The sequence below is a fragment of the Copadichromis virginalis genome, linkage group LG1 (assembly GCF_057382275.1).
Source record: "Copadichromis virginalis isolate Kocher_CV1m ecotype Utaka linkage group LG1, C_Virginalis_male_GT1.1, whole genome shotgun sequence".
NCBI lineage: Eukaryota > Metazoa > Chordata > Actinopteri > Cichliformes > Cichlidae > Copadichromis > Copadichromis virginalis.
In genome coordinates, this window is record NC_140618.1 from 32769515 (window position 1) to 32785197 (window position 15683).

At 39.8% G+C, this 15683-nt stretch overlaps 1 long non-coding RNA gene across 1 annotated transcript; it reads left to right on the top strand.

Annotated features, from left to right (window-relative positions):
* Positions 1-7215: 7215 nt before the first annotated feature.
* On the top strand, positions 7216-13599 carry LOC146719086 (uncharacterized). The gene is made up of 2 exons (XR_014920953.1): positions 7216-7751; positions 11386-13599. It is a non-coding gene; the product is annotated as an uncharacterized LOC146719086 (long non-coding RNA).
* Positions 13600-15683: the final 2084 nt, after the last annotated feature.

Below are 15683 nucleotides of genomic sequence, written 5' to 3' on the forward strand. Positions count from 1 at the left end.
AGCCAAATGTCATGTATGTGGTTCAAAAGTTTTTTGTGCAAAAACGCAGCTCTAGCTTGACCCATGGTGGCGCTAGAACGCTCTGGGCACAGATGTGACACTGGATGCAGTTTTCTTCTTCTCCAGTGAAAGAAGAAACAGATGATGCACTGTGAGAAACGCTAGAAAATAACTGGATTTCTAAAGCTTTACACGTGTGAAACAATTCATATAGGCCTCATGAATTGAAACCTGGCTGTGTTAAGAATTGTTTACTTGTACACAATGTTGCCAGTGCAGCATGGAGTGCCTTAGAACAAATATGGAACGGTGTGTTCATTCACATAAACAACAGTATCTTTTTCTGCCGCCTTGTTCTTTTTTTTTCCATTTCATTTCCAGGATCTAAAAATGGCACACAAACACACAAACACACACACACACACAATGCAGCCTGCTATTTTTAGAACCCTGGAAAGGAACAAGATGGTTGCAGAGAAGCTGAAGTGTATGCACAGACTCCTATAAATACAAGCACAACACATGGGGGGATTTGCAGCTGCACATTTGCTGCCCTTTGGATTCAGCACCACTGAGGACAAATGAGCTGCTGCATTGCTAATGGATGTTGTTTATTGTTAGCCCCCTCACCCACCCCCCAGCCTGTGCAGACGAACTCATTCTCCTCTGTGTTTTGGAATGTTTCTCAATGAATAATTGACTGGAGTGGTATTTTTGACCATCCCTGTCTTGGGTGCTGTATATAAATAGTTCATGTGCAGCAAAGCGTGCGTGTATTTATCAGGGGCGTCAGGCCTGGGAGTAGGAGCCCTGTTATGTAATAGGCATGTGAGTTGGCACACCACAGAGACGCTGCATTGAATGAGTGTGTGTGATGCTCTGTTCCCATTGAGTGTTTTCAGAGTGATAGTATACTCACTGGGAGTCCTTTGTCAAGTTTGCTGCAGCTGAGGCAGCTAATTTTGTTACTGCGATTGGTAAACATGAACTTGCATGCACCATGGCCTTTAAATAATGCACTTTGTTTGATGCATACGTTTATGCATTATAAATCAGCTGTAGCTCACTTATCCATGTTAGGTATTGATTTGGCCTTTTCACAGTATCGACACTGACCTTGTAAGTGTAATAACATGCAGCTGCTGTTGTTTTTTTTTTAATAGTGGGGACGGAGATATATATTTTGTGCAACACTGTGTTGCATTTCTACTGATGCAAATTTGAAAATTAACATTCAGAATAATTTTTGCAACTCTCTGTTTATATTCTGCCAAAATTGTCTGCTATATAGATGTAAAAAGGCACTTGAGGTTGAGAAACAGTGGAACAAATGGCCAATGTTCTAAGATTCTAATTTGTTCTCATGCAAAACTTTTTGATGCCACGCTGAAATTTGTTATCACAGCTGATGGTATGTAGTTATATTTAGCTCGCTACTGCTGAATATAGTAACAGTGAATGGATGTTGCTGTAAGATATTACATAATAATAGTGAGTTTCCTACATGGACATGAAAGGAGATGACTGTTTTAAAGGCACAGTGATAACGAGAGGAAGGAGATTTCAACACGCGAGGAAGAATGCTGTTTTATTTGAACGTCTTCTCTGTAGCTGTTGTCCAGTGTGTGAACTGATTTCCAACAGAGTCTGTAGATACGGTCATTTTTATTTCATATATTCAACATTTAAAATTGTTTTTAAAAAATATAATAGAACCACACAACTGGATTATAAAAATACCAATAAATACGTACATTACATTCACATAAAAGTGAATGGGCAATGTTTGCTTTGGTACACTATGCACATAGAGTCCACACATCATAGTACACACCATTGACCTTTTATTTCACAAAAAACTCCAAACATCAGTTGTGAGTCTGCTTACAGACAGAGGAATGGTTTATTTGAAGAGTTTCAGCCAGGATTTAGAGTGCATCATGACACTTCTTATGGCCTCTTGATGATGGACTCATCTTTGTGCTTCTCCTTCTAGACCTCAGTGCAGGATTTAATACAGGGAATAGCAGAATTTTTCTCCAGAGACTGCAAAGACTATTAAAATGTATTAAAATGTCCTTCATTGGTTTGAGTTGTATTTATCTTATATATTTCAATTTGTCCTTGAAAATGAGGAATGTCTCTAACACAATTGGAGATAAAGTATCTGAATTTCAGGAGCGGGACCCCGCCTCTAAACACGTTACTTCCGGTTCTTATCTATGTTCCCTCAGTTCTACAAGCTGTTCATTCTCGTTTACGTCCCCCACCCTCCCTCCCCTTTTCAATTCTTTCACTTCTTCACTTCTATTTAGTACATGGGGATCTGCCAGGCCCAGGAGCTGCTTTCAGTCCCCTTCGAGGCCTTCCCCAAACCGCAGCTCAATTCATTTCTAAGCCATTCACCTGTATCTACTAAAACGCTGTCAACTGCTTCCCTCATTCGATATGCATACATTTCCATTATCCCTTTTATTGGAATGGCCATTATTCCAGGGTGTACCATGCCCTTTGCTGAATGATACCTGGTTCAAGCCCTCGCCATGAACCTGATGTGAATAAGTGGTTAATAAAATGCATGGATGGATGCATACATTTCCTTTGCTATGCAGATGACAAACAGCTATATTTATCCATGAACCAGATGACCCTGGACAGGTCGCCAGTCTCTCGCAGGGTTAACACATAGACAGAGACAACCAATCGCACTCACATCCACAGGCAATTTAGTGTTTCCAGTTAACCTATCCCCACTAACTGTACGTCTTTGCTATTGTCAGATAATTCCCTGAAAAGCATTCATCTAAAATGCAGCAGCAAGAGTCCTGACAAAGACCAGAAAAAGAGCTCATATTTCCTGTATTAGCTTCTCTTCACGAGCTTTCTGTAAAATCCTAATTGATTGTAAAATCCTTCTTCCCACATACAATTCCTGAAATATCAGGCCACATCATATATAAAAACTTCATAGAATCATATTATCCCAGTAGAGCACTTTATTCTCAGACTGCAAGCTTACTCGAGGTTTTCAGAGATTTTGAAAGTAGAATAGGGGGACAACCATCCATCCATCTATCAGGCCCCTCTCTTGTGCAACCAACTCTCAGTTTGGTTTCAAGATGAGAAAACCTCCGCTATTTTTAGATTGAGCTTAAAATTTTCCTTCTTAATAAAGGTTATAATTAGGGCCAGATCAGGTAATCCTGTGTGCACCCTCAATTGATCGCAGCAGATGGCTGCCCCTCCATGAACCTGGTTCTTCTGGAGATTTCTTCTTGTTAAAAGGGAGTTTTTTCCCCATTGTTGCCAGAGCACTTTGGGAAGGGTTGTCATATGATAGTTGGGGCTTTCCTTGCTTTCTTTGTATAGTTGTATGGTCTTTACTTTACAAAATAAAGCACCTTGAGGCAACTGTTCTAGTGCCATACAAATAAATCTGAATTGAATTAAATTGCATCATAGGGCACTTTCCATGATGAATTGAGCAGATCTTCTCCATTTGTTTACATAATATAACCAAAAGTATTTACTCATCTGCCCTCACATGAATATGAACTTCAGTGACATCCCATTCTTAGTCTATAAGGTTTAATATGAGCGGGCAGCCGATGAGGGAAAGTAACAAAAAGTGTCCGGGTCGGAAAAAGGAGACAGGGAAGCAAAAGGGTTAAATTAAGGAGTTTTATTAACGTTTTTATTAATAACTCAACTAATAGAGACGGACAAGCCGCTATCACCATTTAAAGAAACAAACAAAAACTCAGGCATCGGTCAGTAAACTGAAAAGTAAGTAAAAAAAAGTTTAGTCACCAATCACTCCTCTCCACAGAGTGGGAGTAAACAATCACCGAACACAGCTCACTAGCTGCACCCACCAACATGGCTTGCTGATGGGAGTCAGCTGTCCAAAAGAAAAAGGTGGCACCTAGGGCAGGAGAGATGGTAGGACACGCCCACATAGGCAACTTCAGGAGAAGGCCCTGCTAGGTCCGTAACACCATTACTTCAGAAATGTATTTGTGAAGTCACACACAGATGTTGGATGGAGAAGGCATGGGTCAGAGTCTCTGCTAGTCTCTGATCGGGTTGAAGTCAGGCCAGTGAAGTTCTTCGGCATGAAACTCGCTCATCCATGTCTTTATGGACCTTGTTTTGCCATCCCAAAATTGTTACCACAAAGTTTGGAGCATAAAATTGACAAAATGTCCTGGCATGTTGAAGCATTACAAATACCAAGACATCCTTCATGGGCGCTGGTTAAGCTCAGTGCGTTGAGTGGGCGACCACATGCCATACGGCTGAGAGCAGCCCGCCCGGGTTTGAGTCGCACCCGCGGCCCTTTGCCTCATGTTTTCCCTCCCTCTCTGTCCCCACTTTGCTGTCCTCTCTCCACTGTGACTATCGAATAAAGATGAAAAAGGATAATGTTTTTAATAAAAAATGATAAAAATGTTTTTAAAAAAGACATTATTTGACTGGACCTAAGAGGCCGAGCCCAACTCCTAAAAAAACTACCTGACATCACCAGAGACTGTAAGCTGAACCTCCCACCCCTGTTTGTTTTGATACCATGGACAGCTCCTGAGAAACCTTGTCACAGTCTTTCCTTGGCATGCTGTTCCCCTACAGATCTATTCGTCGAGGTAGTCAAAAAAGGAGCAGAAAACAAGTGTTTTATTTAAATCACAATTAACGCAAAATAATTTACACTGAGCTATTTTCTGTCTTCTCTCTCAGAAGAGATTTCTGCAACTGTTTTTCAGATTATACTTTAGGTTTTGGATTTAACATCCTGAACTTTTTGTCTGTTCTGTTACACTAATAGCTTAGTCCCATTGCCACTGTGCCAGAGCTAGCTCTGTGTATTTTGTGATGTGAGAACTGAATATAACTGAATTTGGACTGTGTTAAGCAACTTTATTGTGTTACATTTTTTTTAACAAAACTATATCTAGGTTGGGCAACTATCTGGAAAGGTATGAGATTTTTTTTTTTTTTACCTGTTTACTGAAACATATTCCAATTATAGTTATATAGTGAACATGGACAGAATGTGTAAGATCAGCTATCATTTGAAGGTATCCACATTCAAATTTGATGAAGTGTTTAGGAGTTCCTGCTTCTTAACGTGTGCCACCCTCTTTTTAAAGGGAGCCAAAGTAATTGGACAGTTGACTCAAAGGCTATTTTATGGGCAGGTGTGAGCAATTCCTTCGTTATGTCATTATCAGTTAAGCAGTTAAAGGCGTGGAGTTTATCTGAGGTGTGGTGAACTCATCAATGCAAAAAGACCTGAATGTCCATGGAAGACAACAGTGGTGGATAATTGTAGAATCATTTCCATGGTGAAGAGAACCCCTTTCACAACAGCCAACCAAGTGAACAACACTCTCACGGAGGTAGGCCCATAAATATCCAAGTGTACCATAAAGAGAAGACTGGTTGAGTTCAATGCAAGGTACAAACCACTCATAAGCCTCAAGAATAGAAAGTCTAGTCTAGACTTTACTTAAAAAAATGATGTGACACAGGATGGAAGCAGCTGAATGAATTCTGAGGTGTTCAGAGACATACTGTCTGCTCAAATCCAGCTAAACGCAGTCAAATTGATTGGGTGGTGTTTCATAATACAGCTGGACAATGATCCAGAACATACAGCCAAAGTAACCCAGGAGTTTATTAAAGCAAAGAAGTGGAATATTCTTTACTGGCCACCTGGTCTTAGCAGCTGAGTTTGCATTTTACTTGGTGAAGACTAAACTTCGGACAGAAAGGCCCACAAACAAACAGCAACTGAAAGTCGCTGCAGTAAAGGTCTGACAGAGCATTGAAAAGAAGGAAACCCAGTATCTGGTGATGTCCATGACTTAAGGACTTCAGGCTGTCATTGGCAGCAAAGGGTTTTCAACTAAGTATTAGAAATTAACATTTTCACTTATTTAATTTGTCCAATTACTTTTGAGCCTCTGAAATGAAGATAGTGTTTAAAAAAATGCTTCAATTCCTCACATTTTTATACAGTCTTTTTGTTCAAGCCACTGAATTAAAGCTGAAAGTCTGTATGTCAACTGCATCTGAGTTGTTGCATTTAAAATTCAATGTGGTAATGTACAGAACCAAAATTAGAAAAAAAAGTTGTCTCTGTCCAAATATTTATGGACATAACTGTAGATGCCTTAGTTATACAAAAAAGAAAAGCATTTTTGTTCTGATGCATCAAGTTTGCATATAATAAAATCCTACAGGTTGCAGCTTTAATGAATAACAAGGTGCTTCATTCATAAAGGGATAAATTGATAATCCAAAAAAAACCCTATAATTTGCTTAGGAGTGCCCCCCCCCCCCCCCCCCCCCCCCCCCCAAACTAGAGAAACCAGATCTCGCCCGCTTTTCTTTCCCGTGTTTATATTTTGCCTCTCATACAGTATAGTAAGCTACCTTGAGCAGAGAAACCCGCAGCGCCAGGCATGTTGAGTATGGGAGTTAAAAATAGCATCATCGGTCGGCCAAGCGCCGCTCCGTTACTACGCGTTTCAGCATTCTGCCCTGTGCAGTGAGAATCTGCAGGACTCAGACCGCGGCAGCAGGCTTGCACCGTGTGTGTGTGTGTGTGTGTGTGTAGTCCAGCTCCGCATGATCACACCGAGGGCCACTTGTAGTTGTGCTGAAAGGGTAAAACCAACCCACAGTCGTTTTAAGGACCTTTACCACCTTCACGGGCCTTGTGCTGTAAAATAAGAGCCGACAAGACGCATCTGACGGCTGGTGTTGTCTCAAGTTGACCAACCGAGCTCATGTTTTAGGCAACTCACCGTTTTTATTGTCGTGCAGCAGGCTTTTACTCCCAGTGACACTACACAGAGCTCTGACATTACATTAGACCGTGGCCTTTCCGTATCACCCGCTGGTATTTTACATTTGCAGAGCTTCGCTGGTCTTTAGGCTCAACGTAGGCAATGGAGGCTCCTGCTTCCACCTTCAAAGTAGGAGATTCTCCACCTGACGTCAATGCCGAGTGACTGACGCAGCCCACAGGAGAAGGAAGTCTGCTTTATAACTAAATTTGTTATTGGCGTTAAACATAAAGCGGGCTGCATAAAAAAATGACCTCTTGTGCTAAAGCTAAAGCCTGGTTAGCGCGTTTTTAACCACATTATTTTATAGTCACATTTGATAGGCTGTGGGGCGTCCGCGCGTGTGTGTTGTGGATGGCGGGGCGCGCGGGGGGTTACAGGAACCGTGCTTCCAGCGGCAACACCATGAATTAATAAAAAATAAAATCAAAAGCCTATTTCTGCCTTCTTTCGCCATTCGGTTTAAATCAAATCGCATCCCCCCAGTGTCTTCTTTTTCTTTTCTTTCCTTTTTTCTCCACAGTGTATATTAGGGAAGACATGCGGGCGTGCTCGCGCGCGTGGCAGTGCAACAAGGAGGGAGAAGCGGGAGCTCGCGCCAGTTCTCAAACAGCCCGCACGCGCTCGAAATTCCTCCAAGGAACCTCTGCGAGCTTTTCTTTTTTCATCACGCGCGAGTTAAAAATAGAAACGGGGTTGGATCGTGATCCAGAAATAGATAGGGGGCATCACTCCTATAAAAGGCACACCATTCAAGAGTACAGTGAAGAAGCGGAAAGCCGGAGCACATTTTATGGTTAATAAAAAGAAGAAGAAGAAGAAAAGAGGCGTTTTATTTGGGGGGCCTCTTTTTACGCCACTTTTCGTATTTTTAAAGGAGGCTCCGCTGCTACAATGGTGAGTTGTAGGCTATATACTTTTCTGTACCTGCCTGATCTTTTTTTTCTCTGTTTTAAATGCTTTGCAAAAAAAAGAAAGCCGTTTGCTACAATGTTTCTATTCACAGTGCTGTAAAAGACGAGGGAACCACAAATGTTTGAAAAAACAAACAAACAAAAAACGCCGTGTCACGAGTGTTTTGTGTGGATTTCTGCTATTTTTGCCGCATGCTTGAAGGGATATCAAAGCAGTCCGCGTTTGCAGCTACGCGGGGATCACCCTCAGCTATGCTTAAAAAAGGGGGTGGATGTGTCTTTTTGTCGGTCTGCTCGAAATAATGTTGCCATTGTTGCTCTTATTAGCGGCACTTCGTGACGTTAATCTCAAGCCTTTCGCGGTAGACGAAGGCTGTTAGAGCGAGTGGGGAGCTGTCCCCGTGTTGGTGGTGCTGGAGTGTTTTAAGACTGGCTTTTGCTTCTTTTTACACTCTAGTTGTAGCTTGGTGCACTACGTTTTTCACAGTGGGCTTTTAGGGTGATTACTTCTCTCTGCTTGCTTTTTCCTCTTTTTTGTCTTTAATTGGTAGTGGAAAGCTCTATTATATTTTCGCTATTCTTTCTCCAACCCCCCATTCCCATTGCTTACGCTGCAGGGTGAGCAGCTCAAGCAGCAATCCGCCTCAGATACTCAAATATAGCGCAACCTTTACAATTTGATCCTTCTTTGCAGATTCCCCCCCTCTTCCGTGCACGATGAGTCTCGAGTCGTGACTGCTGAAAGTGAGTAAGGCGCGTGCTGCGTCAGTGGCGTCTGGCTTCGGTGCGCTCGAGACAGATGGGGGGAATCGTGACCGGCTGGGAGAGGCGTCCACGAATGAACGGCTGGACGGCCCAATGAAAACGAAGCGAGGGTAGGGCCCCTTGGTTCGGCAGCTGGAGGTCTGGAGCCAAATTAAGCGTTTGCAAATAAAGAAAACTTTATTATTAATGGGACTGAATGGGAGGGGGTATGATAGTGTTTTTTTTTTTCTTTTGCAGCATCACTGAAAGGGATCCACAAGTGGTGCAATCACATCACGACGTTTTCTCGCGCGCTTTCAGCTGATGTGATGGATTAAAAAAAAATATATATATATATATATATATATAATTTTTTGGACTGGGTGTCACACTAATGTCCGTAGTGAACGTTGTTTGGGAGGGGGTGTTTCGGAGGCGGTGGGGTGAGGGGTGGTCATGAAAAACTGTCAGGTGCCTCGGCCTCCTGCTTAGGTGCTCCTTTCCTTTACGTCGCTATTGGTCGATGGCGACTCGTCCTGTCCAATCAGCTCGCTGCCATCCTCTGCTGCGTGTTAAAGTCTATAACGGCAATGAGATGCCGCCTCTCTTCGTCGCCGCTCTTTTTTAATAACAAGGATTCGCGCTGTTGCGAAGCTATGCCGATCCAGCGGATTCGAGCTCAATTTAGCTAGATACGTCTTCGCTGGGAAGTCATCTAAGCTCGTGATCATGTGCAAAAATCGCCCTAATGAGCAACGTTTCTTTTCTTCTCCATTTTTTTCTTTCTTTCTAAAATCTGAAAACACTTTGAGGATGAAGACCCCGAGGAATCGATGACTGGAGTTTTTTTTTTCTTTTTCTTTCTTTCTTCTTTTTTCTGAAGCTGTTGCAGTTGTCCGTCACGAATCTTTTTGCGGTCTGGGCTTGCTGTGCATACATGAACCTGGGAAGCCCTTACCCCAAAAAGCATTTGTGGAGGATCCAAACATCGTTCGTGTTGTTGAGACTGAGAAGTCACATTGCTGCTGTCAGGCTCTGTGGTGTGTTGGAAGAATGAGATTTGGGATCACAAAGTGTACAAGTGTGACCCATGCTTTCAATACACACACACACACACACACACACACACACACACACACACACACACACACACACACACACACACAGTGATCAGTTGTAACAAGGTGTCTTTACACATTTCATTTAGATTTAATTTTTAAACACACGAATCTCTTGCACCTCTTGCTTTGATGCAGCACTGAGTGAACAGAGGGAAGGAAAACAAAACAATCAGGAGTGCTGTCTTGCACCTCAGAACCCCTATCTAAACTCTCACACAGCATAATTATGCAGTTTTTTTTTCTGTTGTGCTATAAATAAACAATTTATCCTCTACTAATATTTTTTTTAAATTAATGATTTAGTTATTCTCCATAAACATTACATCTCCATCTGAATGCATTTCTTTCTTTCTTTCTTTCTTTCTTTCTTTCTTTCTTTCTTCTTATATTTGGAAAAGGTTGGAGCAATTCCAGTGAGCTCAAAATCTCTATCTTGATGTTTTCCAAAGCCATGTCTGACGCTCGTTTAAAAGACAGGTCCAGACAAACAAAAGTGGTCTAATCTAACAACACACAGACACACACATTTTTGTGTCTCCTTTAAACACTCTGAGTTTTGGTTAACGTGTGCAGCTTTGCCAAAACTTACTTGGAGTCCTGTGTTTAAGATAGCAAGATGAGATTTACAGTGTGAGTTACAGAGGCACCCCTTCCTATTAAGAACACATGCATTCTGCTTATTTATAAAAGAACTATCTTCTCAAAAAGAATGTGCTGGTGTGAAATACATTCACATGTCATTAGAAATAGAATTGTAAATAAACACGAAGGCTAGAAAAGCAGTTCTAAAGACTACAGAAAATAAGATAAGATCAAGCACATTCAGTATTGGTGCTGCTCTCTGTAGGACCTCAAATGAACCCTCAGTGTCATTAAAACACCTGCACCTTAAGTTTGGATGTTCCACGACATGAATGTACAGGAGGGGAAAAAAGGTCACAGCACACAAAGCAGTAAAACCTCATCCAACCTTATATGAGTTACTAAATTAAATTCAAATTCAAAAATTGCAGCCTGCGCTGTGAGGTATTACTCGGTGGGTTCCATAAAGACATAAAGAGAAACCCCCCACAAATAAGCATCTGGTATATAAACTGAAAACTGGACAGACACATGTCCAGATGAAGGAGGTAAAAATGAGCTCAAAATTCTGTGAGTAATGAATATATGAAAGAAAATTTTCAACATTTCTGCAGCTGGAAAAAGACACGTAAATCTGCCAACTTAAATAATTTGTCTAGGGTTGTGAGGTGTGCGCATAGATGTCAAAGCGAAGATGTCCAGTGTGTGCTTCGTTTCTCATTTTATTTCTTTGTTGAATAGTTTGCTTGTTTAAAACATCTTTTCTCTATTCCTTGCTTATGGTTCTGTGAAATAAACTGGCTGCTGTAAACTGCATCACAGGGCACTTCCTGACCATTTCTTTTTCCACTCCCCTGTTTTGACTTCTGATGCATTTTCATTGTTAAAATTACAGCTTACTGGGCGTGGATATTCATACTAGTATCACCCTGTGTGCTTCTACTCCTTTATATCTGTATATATCTGTACATTTACCCCGTTACTCTTCACAAGCACCTGTACGCCATTGTGTCAATTCTGGCACAAAGAATGAAAGAAAATGTCTTTATTATGGCAATAATGTTGCCTCGGCATACTATTATTATTATTATTATTATTATTATTATTATTATCATTAATTCGCTTTTTGTCATTGTTCTTGGGTTTTTTTTTTGCCTTTTGTACTCGCAGGTTTGTCACATCACACATTGGACAATGAGACACAGCAGCAGTGACCAAAGCACAATGAGGTCAGAAGGTGGAAGCACGTGAGGGAATCTGTAAAAGGGAAGTAAAGAGTAAAGTCTTTCATTTTATTTATTTTTTATTTTTTATTTTGCAAAATCAGCTGGTAATGTTCTCATGGTGTGAGGATGTAATCCTCACCTTCAACACGTACACAGACACACTCGCTGCGTTTATCTTGCATGCCCTTCTTTTTCATTCATCTTCTTCTTTTGTTCTCCGTCTGTTATTGTGGATCAAAACGCATTACGATCATTCCAAGAAGGAAACTGATTCGGCTTAAGCAAATTTTCTTTTACTCTTTTTTGTTAAATACTGGACTATTTAACAAAGGCACAAGGGGCACATTTAACGTGTTGACAATCAAATATTCATAATGTGTTTATGACATGCCAATACACAGTCCTGTGTAGGGTGCCTGTTTTTTCCAACCCACACTGCCGTGCATACACAGTCAGATCTCCACACATATGAGTGTTCAGATTATTGCACAATGTTATGATGATTGTGTGATTGTTCCATGATTTTTGGTAAACTTTTTAAATCTGCCTTAATCAGGATCAAATTCTGAGGTCACACACAGGCTGAAAGAAGCAGGAAGTGACCCCCCACGCCCCCCACCACCATGCCCTAAACCCCTCTCCCTTAGCTCCAGCATCTCATGAAGTCATGAGCTCCTGGTTTAGAAGAATATGTCCAACTCTCCCTATCAGCACCTCCTCTCCAGGACATCTCTTAAATCATCATAGCTCCGAAATATACACACACTGGTTAGAAGGCAGTCTTTTGTCATTGTGTGTTGATGGAGGTTTGGGGAAAGGACAGGGACAAGGTAGAAATACTTAAAAGGGTCTTTTCAACAGTGAAGGACACTATACTAAAAAAAAAAGCCTTTCACAAACCAAATAAATAATTTAAGGAAAACAGAGGGATTCTGAAATTTTATACTGGAAAATATACAAAAATGTAGATTAATGATGTGGTGTATGTGTGTTCCTCTCTTTTTCTACAGGGCTGTACTGCATGCGTCATTGCTGACATATGGGACCGCAAATGAGAAGCTGATTTGTAGTTTTAAATGTGTTAAACACGTCTGCGTCAAGCTCCACAGGAGATATCCCATGGAAATAATGTTTGTAAACGTATTAAGTGATGCCAGCTTTTTTGTTTTGCAGTGCTTTTCCTGCTTAGACGTAAAATCACTGTTAATTCACGACAGCGGGCAGAATGAAATTTTCGTTACGAGTTAATGTCCGTCTGTGCTGTAGTGCTGGCTTTTCAGACGTAAGAGTGGATGTCTGCATGCCTGGATTCGAGACACTGCCATTATGTGCAAACGTGCAGTGAAGAAAACGTGCAAAGTTTCCCACAGCATCCTGAGATTTATATGATTACTTTGTTGAGATTTTGCATATACACTGTTATGCAAATGTCACTAAATACTTGAAAGCTACACGCACGTGTTCTGCACCTACGTTTGTGTATCAGGCAGAAAGTCTTCAGATAAGCACAACAAGAATTACATAGAAACTATACAATTTTACAGTTCGCAGAGAAACTCACTTAGCATGGAGTAAGTTAAAATAAAAATAAGAGAAGTGAACTTTTCCAAAAAATATGTCAATAAATAGATACACTCCCTTGTAAAGGGTGCCCTAATAAATGCATTCAAATACGAGTTACCTTGAACATATAACATTTAACTCAGGTGTAGATTTTCTCCATGATAACAGACTTCTGTTTCCCTTAATGTAACAACAGGTAAGATAAGACACACATAGCATGTGAACAAACTGTATCCAGTTATTACTGAGGTGTGTGCGTGTGTGTGTTTTGCTATACAATCCTGTTTTCTTCTTCAAGATTCTTTGCTTTGCTATGTAATTAATTTCTTTTAAAATTAATATTACATTTCAGCTCAGTCTCTTTCTTTCTTGTTTTCTCTTTCAGGTGTTTAAAAAGTCAATGATATGTAAAACTTAAACAGATTTCCCAACTGTGATTTCATTTTCTCCTTTCCCCTTAATATACACCGAATTTCAATTTTGTGGTACATCATTAACTGTGTGTATTATTATCATTATTATTGTCTTTAAATAAAGTTATTTCAAGTCTCTATGCAACAACATGGATGATTAATAAAAGCCTTGAAAAATCCTGCATCGTGTGTCTTCATTAAGTTTGCATGTTTGATTTGAGGAGATACGTGTTGTAAAGAATTAGGTATTCACACATCAATGTGATTCTTTGCTGTAAAGACGCACATGGAACTACACAATAATAAAAGCCGGTAGATATGACGTATTGCAGTGTGTGTGTGTGTGTGTGTGTGTGTGTGTGTGTGTGTGCATGTGTAAGCTGAATCTGACAGACGTAAAGATTCAGAATAAAATCTATACTGATCTCCTGTAAAATCCTTGTAAAGAAAAAAAGGAAAATATAAAAGTTGATGAAAGAATGCGATGTTTGTGTGTTGTACAAAAACTAGTCAGTGTCTTAGAGTGCACGGACACAAATCTCATCATCTTGTCACACTTTTCTGTATCAAAAATAACAAACACAATGACATGTCTCTAAACATGTGGTGTTAAATTACTACGGTCCAGCACATTGCGTTATTAAAAGAAGTCTGTGTGCTTCTTATAAACATATTTTACTCATCAGGAGCTTAAAAAAAATAATGAAAGAAAAAAGTCAGATATATTTCTCGATTATTTATCAGCGCTGTAGGTTTGAGTTTCACTTTTTACCCACTCACTATCATGCCAGCCGTACTCACCATCAGACTCACGGTCACCACTTTAGGCACTTTACATGCGGGATGCTGGGTTAATCTAACTTTCATTCAGACTCCTTTGAAAGCTTAAAGCCAACAGTTCAGATCCATGTTTACAGTTGCTGCATTTCTATTTTTAGATGTCATGCGCTTATATAACGCTCACACTCACATTATGGACCACTCATGTCTGCTCCACTTGGCTGAACTGTGTACTCCGTATGTGTGTGTCTGTATATTAAGTTTGATTCAATTACACACATCGTGTCTATGAAACAAAGAGGAGTTACAATCAGAATAATCACGGCAATAAAACAAATAATCAAACCATTTGTTTTTTTTTAAAGAAAGCAGAGTTAAGACTAAATATCTATCACAAGTGGATTTGTGGACACACATCTTTGAAATTAAAACACAGGATTCTGCATGGTGTCAATTTATTATTTACACCTCCATCTGGGATGCTAAAAAATAATTTCCCACAAATTCAAAACAATTGTTTTTCAAAATGTTTTGGGTGGAAATGTTGTAAAAGAGTTTTGTTTTGTTTTGTTTTGTTTTTTTTTACAAGATTTCTTACTATATTTCAAAAACATGACACGTATATTTGCTAAACCCAGAAAACTCCAAAAAAAATGTAAGTTCTACTATTGCCATTAAATTGCCTTTAAAAACAGTAAGGTGTAGACAAAAGCAAGCATAATGATAAAATGTAAGTATTTTTATAAAAGAAAACAGGGAGAAAAAAAATACACACACTTCGGGTGTAAAATTGAAATGGGTGTTTCATATTGCATTTTCAGTCTACAGTATTTCAAACAATATGAAAACACAGGTAAAAAGAATGTGTGTTTTCATTGACTACTGAAAACTGATCAAATCACTGTCCTCATTAAAGCTTTCTACGGTGTAATCAAGACACCGTGTTGAGCACTTTTGAAATTGCTGCCAGTGGACATAACAGTATATACAGTACATGTATATATGTAGTCTTAAGATGGGAGAACATTAAACATTAACATCTACAATACAAGCATTTTCCCCACACAAGAGATTAGAAACACAACTGGCACATTTAGTGTACTACGAGAAAATACATGAAATACAGAAAAGAATATGAAAACAAGAAAAAGAAAAGATGGGCAAATTTGAGCAATTAATAGAACAATGCAAGCAGGTTCAGCTTCAGCCTGAAAAAAGAAATGTTTGTTTAAAGTGACACTTGGAGAAAAGGTATGTGCAAGCGCATATACAGCTATTAAACAAACAGAGAAAACACGTGAAATAACACAAGCATGGTATGGCTTGGAATACTGAAGGTGTAGTATTAGTGTTATTATTTGTGGGAAGAAAAAAAATATTCAGTATTTTTAACCAAAGAAGGCAAAGCACACTAAGGGCAAATGAGAGGTAGAGTTAGGGCACTATAACGCTTACAATATTAAGGGATGAAACGTAAAATAAAAAA